We start from the raw sequence: 12,286 nt of genomic DNA on the forward strand, positions 1-12,286 counted from the left end.
CAACAGCTCCTTCTGAGTTCTTGATGAACAGACACTCCTTTCTGAATTTCACAGTGCACTATCTCAGGTATTAAGATTTATGACGTTTATGTATGCTGAATATTAAATTGTTAGAAGATTGTTTTTGAAGTTCAATAATGCATTGTGGTTTTGAAGTTCAATAAATCATAATACATTATGGTTTGAAGTTAAATGAAGTTCAATAATACATTAAGGTTTTGAAGTTCAATAAATCATAGATACTTTGGAACAGAGCTCTCTGTCTCTGTCTCTCTCTGACTACAGGATCCCAGCCAGCTTCATCTCCCCCCCTTATCGAGCTGGGTGGATATGGGAATCTTATTTTTACCCAACATTTTCTTCAGTATGTCTTTATTTGTTATGGCACCAAGCCAGCAAATCAGTAACGTCATACAAAACCAATATAAACAATGTGTTAAAACACAAATATACAAATATAAAAACCATGGTCAAAAAGATTTGAGGGGTTAAATAATCTTTCCTTTGCGGATACAGCAACAAGTTGCACAGAATTTAGCTACAAGTTTGGTGATGGTCTGGTTATCAGCTGACAATAAGTAACTGACAGAGTCCATCAGACCAGGCATTTCCTTTACCAAAGGTAAGATATGGCTCGAACCAACTTGCACCACAGGCACCTGAGAAGCGGATACAGCAACAAGTTGCACAGAATTTAGCTACAAGTTTGGTGATGGTCTGGTTATCAGCTGACAATAAGTAACTGACAGAGTCCATCAGACCAGGCATTTCCTTTACCAAAGGTAAGATATGGCTCGAACCAACTTGCACCACAGGCACCTGAGAAGCATAACGTAAGAACATAAGAGATGCCAATGTTGGATCAGGCCAAAGGCCCATCAAGTCCAACACTCTGTATCACACAGTGGCCAGAAACACCAGGTGCCATCAGGAGGTCCACCAGTGGGGCCAGGACATTAGAAGCCCTCCCACTGTTGACCCCCCCCCAAGCACCAAGAAGACAGAGCATCACTTGCCCCAGAGCCCCTAGCTATACCTTGTGGCTAATAGCCACTGATGGACCTCTGCTCCATATGCTTTCCTAATTCCCTTTTGAAGCATTTATATAGCGGCATTATGATATTGGCTGATCTGTTTACAATACCCTTCCTAATAATCCCCAGCATAGCATTGGCCTTCTTTATTGCAGTCACACACTGTCTCGACATTTTCAGTGAGTTATCTACTACAACTCCAAGATCTCTCTCTTGATCTGTCTCTGCCAGTTCAGACCCCATCAACGTGTATTTATAGTTAGGATTTTTGGCTCCAATGTGCATCACCTTGCACTTGGCCACATTGAACCCCATTTGCCATGTTGACGCCCACTCGCCCAACTTTGACAGATCCCTTTGGAGTGCCTCACAATCCTCACTGGTTTTCACCACCCTGAACAACTTCGTATCATCCGCAAATTTAGCCACTTCACTGCTTACTCCCAACTCCAAATCATTAATGAACAAGTTAAAAAGCAGTGGACCAAGTACTGATCCCTGTGGTACCCCACTGCTTACACCCCTCCACTGGGAGAACTGCCCATTTATACTCACTCTCTGTTTTCTATTAATTAGCCAGTTTTTGATCCATAAAAGGACTTGTCCTTTTATCCCATGATTTTTGAGCTTGCTTAGGAGCCTTTGATGAGGAACTTTATCAAAAGCTTTCTGGAAGTCAAGGTAAACAATATCTATTGGATCCCCCTTGTCCACATGTTTGTTCACCCCCTCAAAGAACATTAACAGGTTAGTGAGACAAGATCTTCCCTTACAGAACCCATGTTGAGTCTGCCTCAATAGGTTTTGTTCATCTATGTGCCTACTAATTCTTTCCTTAATAATGGTTTCCACCAATTTACCCGGTATCGACGTCAGACTGACAGGCCTGTAATTTCCCGGATCTCCTCTGGAACCCTTTTTAAAGATGGGAGTGACATTAGCTACCTTCCAGTCCTCAGGAATGGAGGCTGATTTTAAGGAGAGATTACATATTTTTGTCAGGAGATCCACAAGTTCACAATTGAGTTCTTTCAGAACTCTTGGATGTATGCCATCTGGGCCTGGTGATTTATCAGTTTTTAAGTTGTTTATCAGTTTTAGGACCTCCTCTCTCGTCACCTCAATCTGACTCAGGTCTTTCAACACCCCTCCCGAACTCAGCGGCTCTGGAGTGGGCAAGCACCTCTCATCTTCCACAGTGAAGACGGAGGCAAAAAATGCATTTAGCTTCTCAGCCATTTCCCTATCATCCTTCAGTACTCCTTTTACCCCTTGGTCATCCAAGGGCCCCACTGCCTCCCTGGCTGGTTTCCTGTTTCTAATGTATTTGAAGAAAGTTTTATTGTTGGTCTTTACATTTTTTGCTATATGCTCCTCATATTCCCTTTTTGCATGCCTGACCACAGACTTGCATTTTATTTGCCATAGCCTGTGTTCTGTTTTATCAGCCTCACTGTGACTAGCTTTCCACCGCTTAAAGGAATCCTTTTTACCTTTTACAGCTTCCATTACTTTGTTTGTTAACCATGTAGGCTTTTTCTTATACCTGTTTGTGCCTTTCCTAACCTGCGGAATATATTTTATTTGAGCTTCTAGAATTGTAGTTTTAAACAGTTTCCAAGCTTCCCCAATGGTTTTGACCCTTTCTACTTTTCCCTTCAGTTTCCTCCCCACATGTCCCCTCATATCAGAAAAATTACCCCTTTTAAAGTTAAAAGTGGTTGTGTGAGTCTTTTTGGCCAATTCCCTATTTGTACAAATGTTGAACTCAACAACATTATGATCACTGTTCCCAAGCGGTGCAATCACTTTTACATCTCTCACCAGGTCTTGAGTGTTACTTAGGACCAAATCAAGGATCGCCTCTCCCCTGGTAGGTTCCATGACCATCTGCTCCATAGCACAGTCATTTAGAGTGTCTAGAAACTCAATCTCTTTCTCTCGACTAGAACACATATTGACCCAATCAATGTGTGGGTAGTTAAAATCACCTATTACGACACAGTGTTTTTGTCTAGCTGCTATCTTTAATTCATTCATCATTTTATAATCCTCCTCTATCTTTTGATCCGGTGGGCGATAACAAACTCCCAGTGTTAAGTTTCCTTTTGGCCCCCCTATTTCAACCCACAGAACTTCAAGAAGCGAATCCAATTCTCTTAGCCTCTCGATCTTTCTGGACTTTATACCCTCTCTGACATACAGAGCCACCCCACCTCCAACCCTTCCCCCCCTATCCTTCCGATATAATATATAACCGGGAATCACCGTATCCCACTGATTTTCCTCATCCCACCAAGTTTCTGAAATACCCACAATGTCTATTTTTCCCTCTGACACCAAGCACTCCAACTCCCCGATTTTACCTCGGACACTTCGAGCATTTGTATAGAAACAGCTGTAATTTCCCATACTGGTTAAGCCTGCCACCTTCCTCTTGCAATCTCGAGACCTTGTCAGGCAGTCCATGTCACTAGCCATGGTCTCAGTGGACAATTTCAATCCATCTCCCTGTAGAAAAGCAACAGGTACCCCCTCATCTCTCTGAGATGAGCCAACCCGAACCAGGGACTTTTCATCTCCTGTCGGCTTTCCCCCAATAGTTCCCCCAATGTTCAATAGTTTCAACTTCTCCCAAATCACATTGACAAAGTCTCTGGTTGAAAGGTATCTCCTGTATCTCCCCTCAAGGACAGCCGAGGGAAGGGCTGAGCATCTAGCTAAGGTGAAAGGTTTTCTTATCTTGTGATCATCTAAGTTGGAAAGGTAATTAGGAGGGACCTGCTTTGCTCGGACGTTATATAGGCTGGGCATCTGGCTAGGTCAAGCGGTCTCTCTGTGTCCATTATTCTCTGTTTCAGCACTAACTTGGCCTGTTCCCTACCAAAGGCCAGAACTACTTGGGGAGAAAGTCCCAGAAGGTTTAGTTTCTTATGGACCACCCTCAGCCATTTAGATTGAAAATTATCTAGTAGTATCAGGTATGTTAAACCTAGGGTTGCCAAGTCCTACCTGTCGCTGCAGCGGGGGACTCCCGGCTCACTCCTGGAGTGTGCGCATGTGTGCAAAGCATGCGCCACAACCACGTCACCTGGAAGTGACGTGACCACACCAGGCACGCTGGGGGTTTTCCCTCGGATGACCGTGGCCCTTCCCCCAGCGTGCCCGGCGTGGTCGCATCACTTTCGGGTGACATGCACATCACATACTTTGGGGGTGGGGTTCCCCCTGGGGCCCGATCCGCCGGCGGCAGGGAACAGGCCTCTGGGGTGGGGGTTTCCCCACCCCCCAGGGGGACTTGACAAGCCTAGTTAAACCCTGTGGGTAAAAGCTGATGTTAAGCCAATATCTAAGTGATGCCAGCTAGCTTCTACAGTCATTGAGCCAGTTTCCAGTCTGATCATGGCATTAGGCACACCTCTTGTGACCTGTAGGGCAGCCCTTAAAAATTTAGCCTGGGTCCATTCGAGAGGGAGAAAGTATGAAGATGGATGGCCCAAAAAAGTACCATAAAGCATTTGAGGAATTACTTTTGCCTGAAATAGCTTTTGTGCTGCTAGTATAAAATAGACCTTTTGCAGATCTTTCTCCTTGTGCTGCTACAAATTTATTATGGGTATTCCTCACCCCAGAGGCTTGGAGGACCATTCCCAGGTATTTGTACCTATATACCTGCTCTAGTAAGTGTCCATTAATAGACCAAGATCTCTTCTTTTGCCTGTTCCCAAAGGCCCCTAGTTTAATATATTAATTTGTATGAACTATTTGTAGGCCCACTTTTCTCCTGGTACAACTGGAATCCAAGGCCAGTAACAACAAAGTTAAAAAAACCCCTAAAATCCAAAAATTACAAGGTAGCAGTCATAAACATTCTTTCCCTTAAAACTAGTAAATTATGCTTCTTAGAGACAAGCAACTACCAATTTAAATAATTCTATTTTACAAGCCACACACTTTCACGGAGGCGATTTCAAAGTCCATGTGCAGTCATCAATAGTGCACACTTCTGCATCAGAGGGTACAGATAGGAACAACTGCCCTCATGATCAGCACTGCTGGCCAGTGACTTACATCACAAGCAGCAGTGATGAACTTTTTTTTTTAAAGAAAGAACTGGAAAACTTTCCAGAAAAATATCCAATGCCCTAAGCAGAGCATAATCTGATTTAGCATACTTATTTTGACATATTTAAAAAACATTTATAAAAGTATCTCTCATGTTAATTTTATGTCCCAATAACAACAAATGGTTGAAATTAAATATTTGATTTCGCTCATGTATGTCTTAAATGTTATATTCAAACCCAAAGCCGTATGTAGAAATCAATGCTCCCTCTAAGCTATGGAGTCCTGTGAGCAAAAATTCTATGTTGTGAGCTACTGTCATAAAAGTTGTGAGCATGTGATTTGGCTACTGCATAAATTAGTTTGCTCTGGAGCCATCCTTCCTGAGCTAAGACAAAAATGTGTGAGATGGAGGCTAAAAAACTGTGAGCGAGCTCACACTAACTCAGCTTAGAGAGAACACTGGTAGAAATTGTTTTTAGCAGAATACATGGGGAAATGTAAAGACAATGTAGTATATACTTCCCTGTAGTATATACTTCCATTACCCTGTATGAACTTTAAAAAAAAAAGCCAAAGACATTGAAAACTGTTGATTCACTCATTTTCGCATACCCAAAGAACTGTGTTATGCCATGGACATAATTTTCCAATCATTTGTTTCAACAGATTTTAACTTTCTTCCCTGAAAGTCACTGGAGCATCAGGGATTCCCCGCCACTGTTTGTGTTATCACTTACTTTGTTGGTTCCACATCAGATTGGTGATTACAACATCCTTTCAACAGTGTGTGTGTTGGGGGGGAACATTTAAATAATAATTTTGGTTTGGGGTTTGATTTGATCTTCACAGCCAGGAATGCAATTCATAACTTATCAACACCCATATTTCTTTTGCATCTATCTAGTGCTGTCATGGACCAGCCAGATCTCAGCGACAGTGAGAACTCCTCAGAGGAGCCCTGTGTAGCCAGTCCAGAGTCAACAGAAGCTGACCAGTAGATAAATGAGGTGCAGGCATGCCCTGACTTGCAGCCAAGAGCTGGTTCAGAATCACCTCCATCCTCCAACTCTAATTCAGCAGGCGAAGGTCAGCCACCCACCCCCATCTCTCTGGGATCACCTGCACTCTTGGAATGCTGCAGAAAAGGGATGAGAATGGGGCAGCACAATGCATGCCTTTGGAGGTCATTTCGGGGGGATTGCGGAGGATCGCAGTTCCCCCGGGTGAGGTACGGGGGGCGGGGCACATGATGAAGCCCCGCCCCCTGCTTCCGGCCGCCCCGCTTCTGGCCCTCATTCAGCCAGGAGGAGGCAGGAGAAGAGGGAGGGTAAGTTGCTTCCTCCCTGCCTCTCCCCACCCCTGCCTGCCTGGGGCCAGGGAGGGCCTTCGCGGGGCTTCCTTGCACTCCCGCTGGCCTTGTAGGTCCACTGCCGGGCCCCTCATGGGGCTCGGCAGTGGAGCTCCAAGGCCGGCAGCGGCGGCTGGGACTGTTGGGGGCGGGGTGTGTGGCCTTATGACACACTTCCCGTTATGTCAGGGGGTGTGGCATATGCTAATGAGTTATGCTAATGAGTTCCCCTAGCTCTTTTTCTACGAAACGACCCCTGCATGCCTCACAGCTCAATGCAGCTGCCTGCTGATAGTGGAAATGAATATTTGCAGAATTGTTCCTGAGAACCTAATTTCTTGTTATCTTTGGAAATTAGAGAGATGCTGTAACCTGACACCAGAAGCCAGCCAGTATAGGTGCCCTGTAGACTGTTCCTGTTCCCGCAGAAAAAAACACCCTGAATTATAAAGTGTTCTTATCACAAGGTTTCAACAATATTAACTTTGCAAGAGTTGCATATCAGAGCCCCTTGCAACAGCTCCCTTGCAAGATAAGGTAAGATACAATCCCTCACAACACTGGACCTTGAGAAATCAACAAACCAAAACAATTATTTAAATTTACTGCAGAATTTTAAATGACAGATATATGAAGAACATTAATGCATTTGTTTCTAGGATAATTCAGTAATACAATACAGTAATACAACCACAAATAATAGTTTTATTTGTTCATCTAGCCTTCCCTCTTCCCAAATGTTTAAGTTAGTTCACCATCAATCAGTCAGAGTACAAAGGAGGCAGTTATTAGAACTCTGCTCAAAACTCCTTCATTGGCCAGGGATGAGGATTTTGTTGTTGTTGTTGTTCAGTCACACAGTTGAGTCCAACTCTTTGCGACCCCATGGACCACATCATGCCAGGCCCTCCTGTCTTCCATCGTCCTCCGGAGTTTCCTCAATTTCAGGTTCGTTGCATCAGTAACACTGTCTAGCCACCTCATCCTTTGTTGTCCCCTTCTTCTGTTACCTTCAATCTTTCCGAGCATCAGGGTCTTCTCCAGTGAGTGCTCCATTCTCATTTGGTGGTCAAAGCATTTGAGCTTCAGCTTCAGTATCTGGCCTTCCAGGGAACAGTCAGGGTTGATTTCTTTTAGGATTGACTGATTTGATCTCCTTGCAGTACAATGGACTCTCAAAAGTCTTCTCCAGCACCATAATTTGAAAACATATTCTTCAGTACGCGGCCTTCCTTATGGTAGCAGGGATGAGGTAGCCAGTCTCAAATTTACCTTTTCTAGAGAAGGAAAAAGATTGTGAGGTGGCAGAGTAGCTCCAGGATTTCCTGAATGACACATCTGCCCTTGAGCCATTTCAATCTGGCTTCAGGCCTGGGTTTGGTACTGAGAAGGCTTTAGTTGCACTGGTGGAAAATCTTTGTCTAAAGTTAGACAAGAGACAATCTTCCCTGTTGATATTGTTGGATCTCTCATTGGTAGGGTTGCCAACCTCCTCTCCCTGGGCCCTACCCCCCACTGCCAATTAGCTGGCTGGCAGGGGGACTTAACAGCAGTGTCTCAGTATAGTCACCAGCAATGTGCCACAGTTCTATTCTCTCATCTATGCTTTTATATATATATATATTTTTGAAGAACTAGATCGCATAGTAAGAAAGTTTATATTGCAAGCTAAAAGATCTCGAGTAAAGTGGAAGTTTCTGCGTGATAGAAAAGAAAGAGGTGGATTTGGCATTCCAGACTGGAATATTTATTACCAAGCAACAACTATGGGATGGATCCGAGAATGGATACTCTTAGAAGATGAAAAGTTATTAAAATTAGAAGGACATGACCTATGTATGGGCTGGCATGCTTATGTATGGTACGATAAAGAGAAAATACATACAAATTTCCATAATCATATCATAAGAGGAGCACTGATTAAGATCTGGAAGAAAATCAAAGAAAGATTATATAACAAAGTATCGATGTGGGTATCGCCATTAGAAGCCTTTATAATGCCGGTCTTATTAACAAAGGGGAAAAAAGTAACATATGAAATACTGTTAACTAAAGAGAAGAATCTGAAAACATTTGAGACTTTACAAGAAATGAATATTAAACTCACAAGCTGGGAAAGGATACAACTGCAGTCAAGATTTGTTAAAGATAAAAAACATGCTTCAAAAAATCAAAGTCTGATTTAGACAGGATCTGGCTGTCATCGGCGGATAAGCAAATCCAAAAATTATACAACTTCCTACTGAATGAGAGCATGAAAGAGGTAGCGATTAAACCTTGCATTAGAGTTTGGGAACAAAATATAGGTCAAACTGAGGAGTGGGAAAAAATGTGGAAATCGATTAAAATAGTAAGAGCTATGTCATACAAAGAAAATATACTAAAAATGTTTTACAGGCGGCACTGGACACCAGATAAACTATCCAAATGTTATAAGAATGTTTCAGATACATGCTGGAGATGCAAAAATAACATAAGAACTTTTTACCATATCTGGTGGAGGTGTGAAAAAATAGCTAAGTTTTGGGAAAAGGTCAAAGAATTGATAAAAGAGATTACAGATATAGAACTGCAATTCATCCCAGAAAGTTTTCTGCTTAATATGATTCCAGATAGAACAAATAGAGAAGATTTATGCATCATTCTATATATTCTCACGGTAAGCAGAATCCTCATAGCTAAAAAGTGGAAATCAGATGAAATACCAAAAAGAGAAGAATTAATGGAAAAAATCCTAGAAATAGCGGAAATGGACAGATTAAACCTGATACTAGCAGGGAGAGATGATAATGTTTTTAAGAAAAGGTGGTTCAAAGTAAATATATGGATGGGAAAAAATGTATAACGTACACTCCAAAAAATGTTATGTATAAAGAGAATTTACTTCTTTTTCGTAATGGAAAATATATAAATAAACGTTATAAAAAAAATGGCAGGCAAAAAGCGGAAGCCTCGGGCTTCCGAATGGAAGTGGTTCTACAACAGTGGAGAGCGATCAGATGGGGGGGAAGTGGTTACAACCGGTGTACTCAGGATACCACCACTTGGGGGCCTAGTAGCAGAATACACCGGTTTAAAGCTCTTTGCAACAGTTAGGGACGGAAGGCAGATGTTCTACGTGTGAACGCCGGTAAGTACACTGATTCCAACTGGCACTTATACCGTTGTAAATGCCCCATCTGAACACACCCAATATGTCTGAAAAGAACCCAGAAAATACAACTTGTCCAGAATGTGGCAGCTGAACTGCTGTAGAAGCCTAGCAGCCAGGAATGTATGTTGACCATTTTGAAACAGCTTAATTGGCTCCCAGTCTGTATCTGAGTTCAAGGTGCTGGTTATGGCTTTTTAAAGCCCTCTATGACCTAGGACCCACATATATGAAGGACCCTCTCCTTCCATTTGTTTCTATGTACCAACTACAGTCATCAAGCAGCTATCTGTTGACTAATCCATCATTTAAGATAGCCTGTCTGGCATCAACCAGAGCCCAGGCCTTTTCCATTGTGGATCCAGATCTGTGGAATGGGCTCCCTGATGAGGGGGACCCCCCCCAGCATTGCAAGGCATGCTAGGGCATTTGAGGGGGGATGAGCAGCAGGCATCTTTTAAGGGGGGAGGAGGAGAGATTTGGAGGGTTTCAATTTTATGAGACCTTACCACTCCATCATGTGGAAAAAAATTGCAGTCAGTAAACATGACTACTCGGTATACTTACCTTTTGTATAAAATACATCAGTATTTTCAGTAGTTCAAGATGTGAAAAGAAACTGATTTATCTTAAATGGGAAGAAGAGGAGGAGGAGGAGGAGGAGGAGGAGGAGATTGGATTTATACCCTGCCCTTCACTACCCAAAGGAGTCTCAGAGCAGCTTACACACTCCTTTTCCCTTCCCCTCCCCACAACAGACACCCTGTGAGGTAGGTGGGGCTGAGAGAACTCTGATAGAAACTGCTCTTTTTCAAGAACAGCTGTGCCAGAATTATGGCTTGCCCAAGGTCATCTAGCCAGGTGCAAGTGGAGGAGTGGGGAATCAAACCCGGTTCTCCCAGATTAGAGTCCGTGCACTTAACCACTACACCAACTGGCATACATTTATCCAACTCTATTACTAAGAATGAAATAATGTGGCACTGAATTACAGACAGCAGAGAAAATTAAGAAACAATTTTAAACCCACCCCTGCAGATTTACTAGCATTGTCCAAGTTAATTTTATTTATTTATTTATTGTCAAATTTATACTCCGCCCTCCCCACAAAGCAGGCTCAGGGCGGCTTCCAATAACATAAATACAAAATAAAAACATACATAATACGTAATTAAAACATCACAGTTAAAATAATGCATTACAAAGTGATACATTACAAAGTGCTAGCAGCGGTTAAAATTCAGTCAGATGGAATACTTTCAAATTTTCTACACATCCCAACTTGTTATCCATTCACTTTTTGTTCTCAAGCAGGATTTTCATGTTTTAAAGCATTCAGTTTTGGAATCATAAATTCTTGTATCAAAGAATCATAGATTTATGCATTTATAGATGCTACTGTGTACTCCTGTACTGAGATCAAAAAGAAAGAACCTTATTGTACTTGTGTTTCCATGGAGTTTTAAAACTCTCAGAGATAGAAAAGTAGTTGGAGTACGTTGGAATGCTACTGTTTTACTAAGATTACAGTACTGATGCTTTACATTATAGACAATAGAGAAAAATTGCAGAAATGATTATCCATATTTGTTTCCTCCTACCTGGTTCTCTTGACCTCTAAGGATACTTTCAGACATGTGATTATGCTGTCTGACTTTAAAAAAAAAAATTCTAATAGGTTCTTCTGCCCATGTCATTGGCTATACTTTCATTAATAACAAGTTATGGAATATGTCATGTTAAACTTGTGCATCAATAAAGCTACCCAATATCAATTACAAAATAATATTTAAAGGAAAGCATATGAACCCATTACCCTATGAAGCACAATCTGTGCCATAAAACTTATTTATGAATTTCAAGATACTGTAATAGTAATATCAGGGTACACATTAAATGCAACAGAATGTATCGTTCCATTTGACTTAATACTATGCCATTATTTCTAATATAGTTATGCTATTATAGACATAGTGCCTTCTTTTTGTGCACAGGGGGTTATCTGTTACCTTTCCAGGTTTCTCTCCCCCCAAAAGCAGCTTCAGAAGTTAGCAGACCCTTCAAAGTAGTATGCAAAACAGTACTGGAATGGGGGGGGGGGAGCTACAGCCTAAGGAAAATTGGTGACTATATATGAAAAGTGCCTTCTGTTCATATATGGTAATCTTTGGATACAACCCTATAATTCCTTTTCTCATAAGTATCCTTATACTAATAGCCAAGTTGCCCCTGTGAGTGCGGATCGCTAAATCCGCACTCCGGGGGCAGCTGGGGGGCAGGGGGAGGTTTGTGCACACGTGGGGCAATCCCCACGTGTGCACAAAAATGCTAAAAGTTGAAAAAAAATCGGGGGATGTTTAAATTCCCCCAAAAGTGCAAGAGCGTTCCGTGCGCATGCGCACGGAACGCTCTGCATCCTACCTGGGTTCCCTGCGCAGGAAAGGAAACGAAAGGCGGAAGAGGCCCAGCAGCAGCAGCGGCGAGAGATAGGTGAGGAGGGGGAAGACAGTCGGGGAGGGGAAGAGAAACTGCCGAGGGCTCGGTGGATGTAAGCCGCGCGGGCCTCAGTTCACGGGGGAAAAGAAAGAGAGAGAGAGAGAGTCGGGGGGGAAGGAAGAGAGACCGGTGAGGGGGGGAAGACAGCCCGGCGAGGCCCGGCGGATGGTAGGCGCACGGGCCACACTT

The 12,286-nt window shown here is 42.7% G+C and overlaps 1 protein-coding gene across 1 annotated transcript in view; it reads right to left on the bottom strand.

Moving 5' to 3' along the window:
• The window catches only part of GALR1 (galanin receptor 1), a 35,010-nt gene that overhangs the window by 8,599 nt on the left and 14,125 nt on the right, over positions 1 to 12,286 (bottom strand). The window lies entirely within an intron of this gene.

The sequence above is a fragment of the Gekko japonicus genome, unplaced genomic scaffold, assembly GCF_001447785.1.
Source record: "Gekko japonicus isolate JY-2015 unplaced genomic scaffold, Gekko_japonicus_V1.1 scaffold1157, whole genome shotgun sequence".
NCBI lineage: Eukaryota > Metazoa > Chordata > Lepidosauria > Squamata > Gekkonidae > Gekko > Gekko japonicus.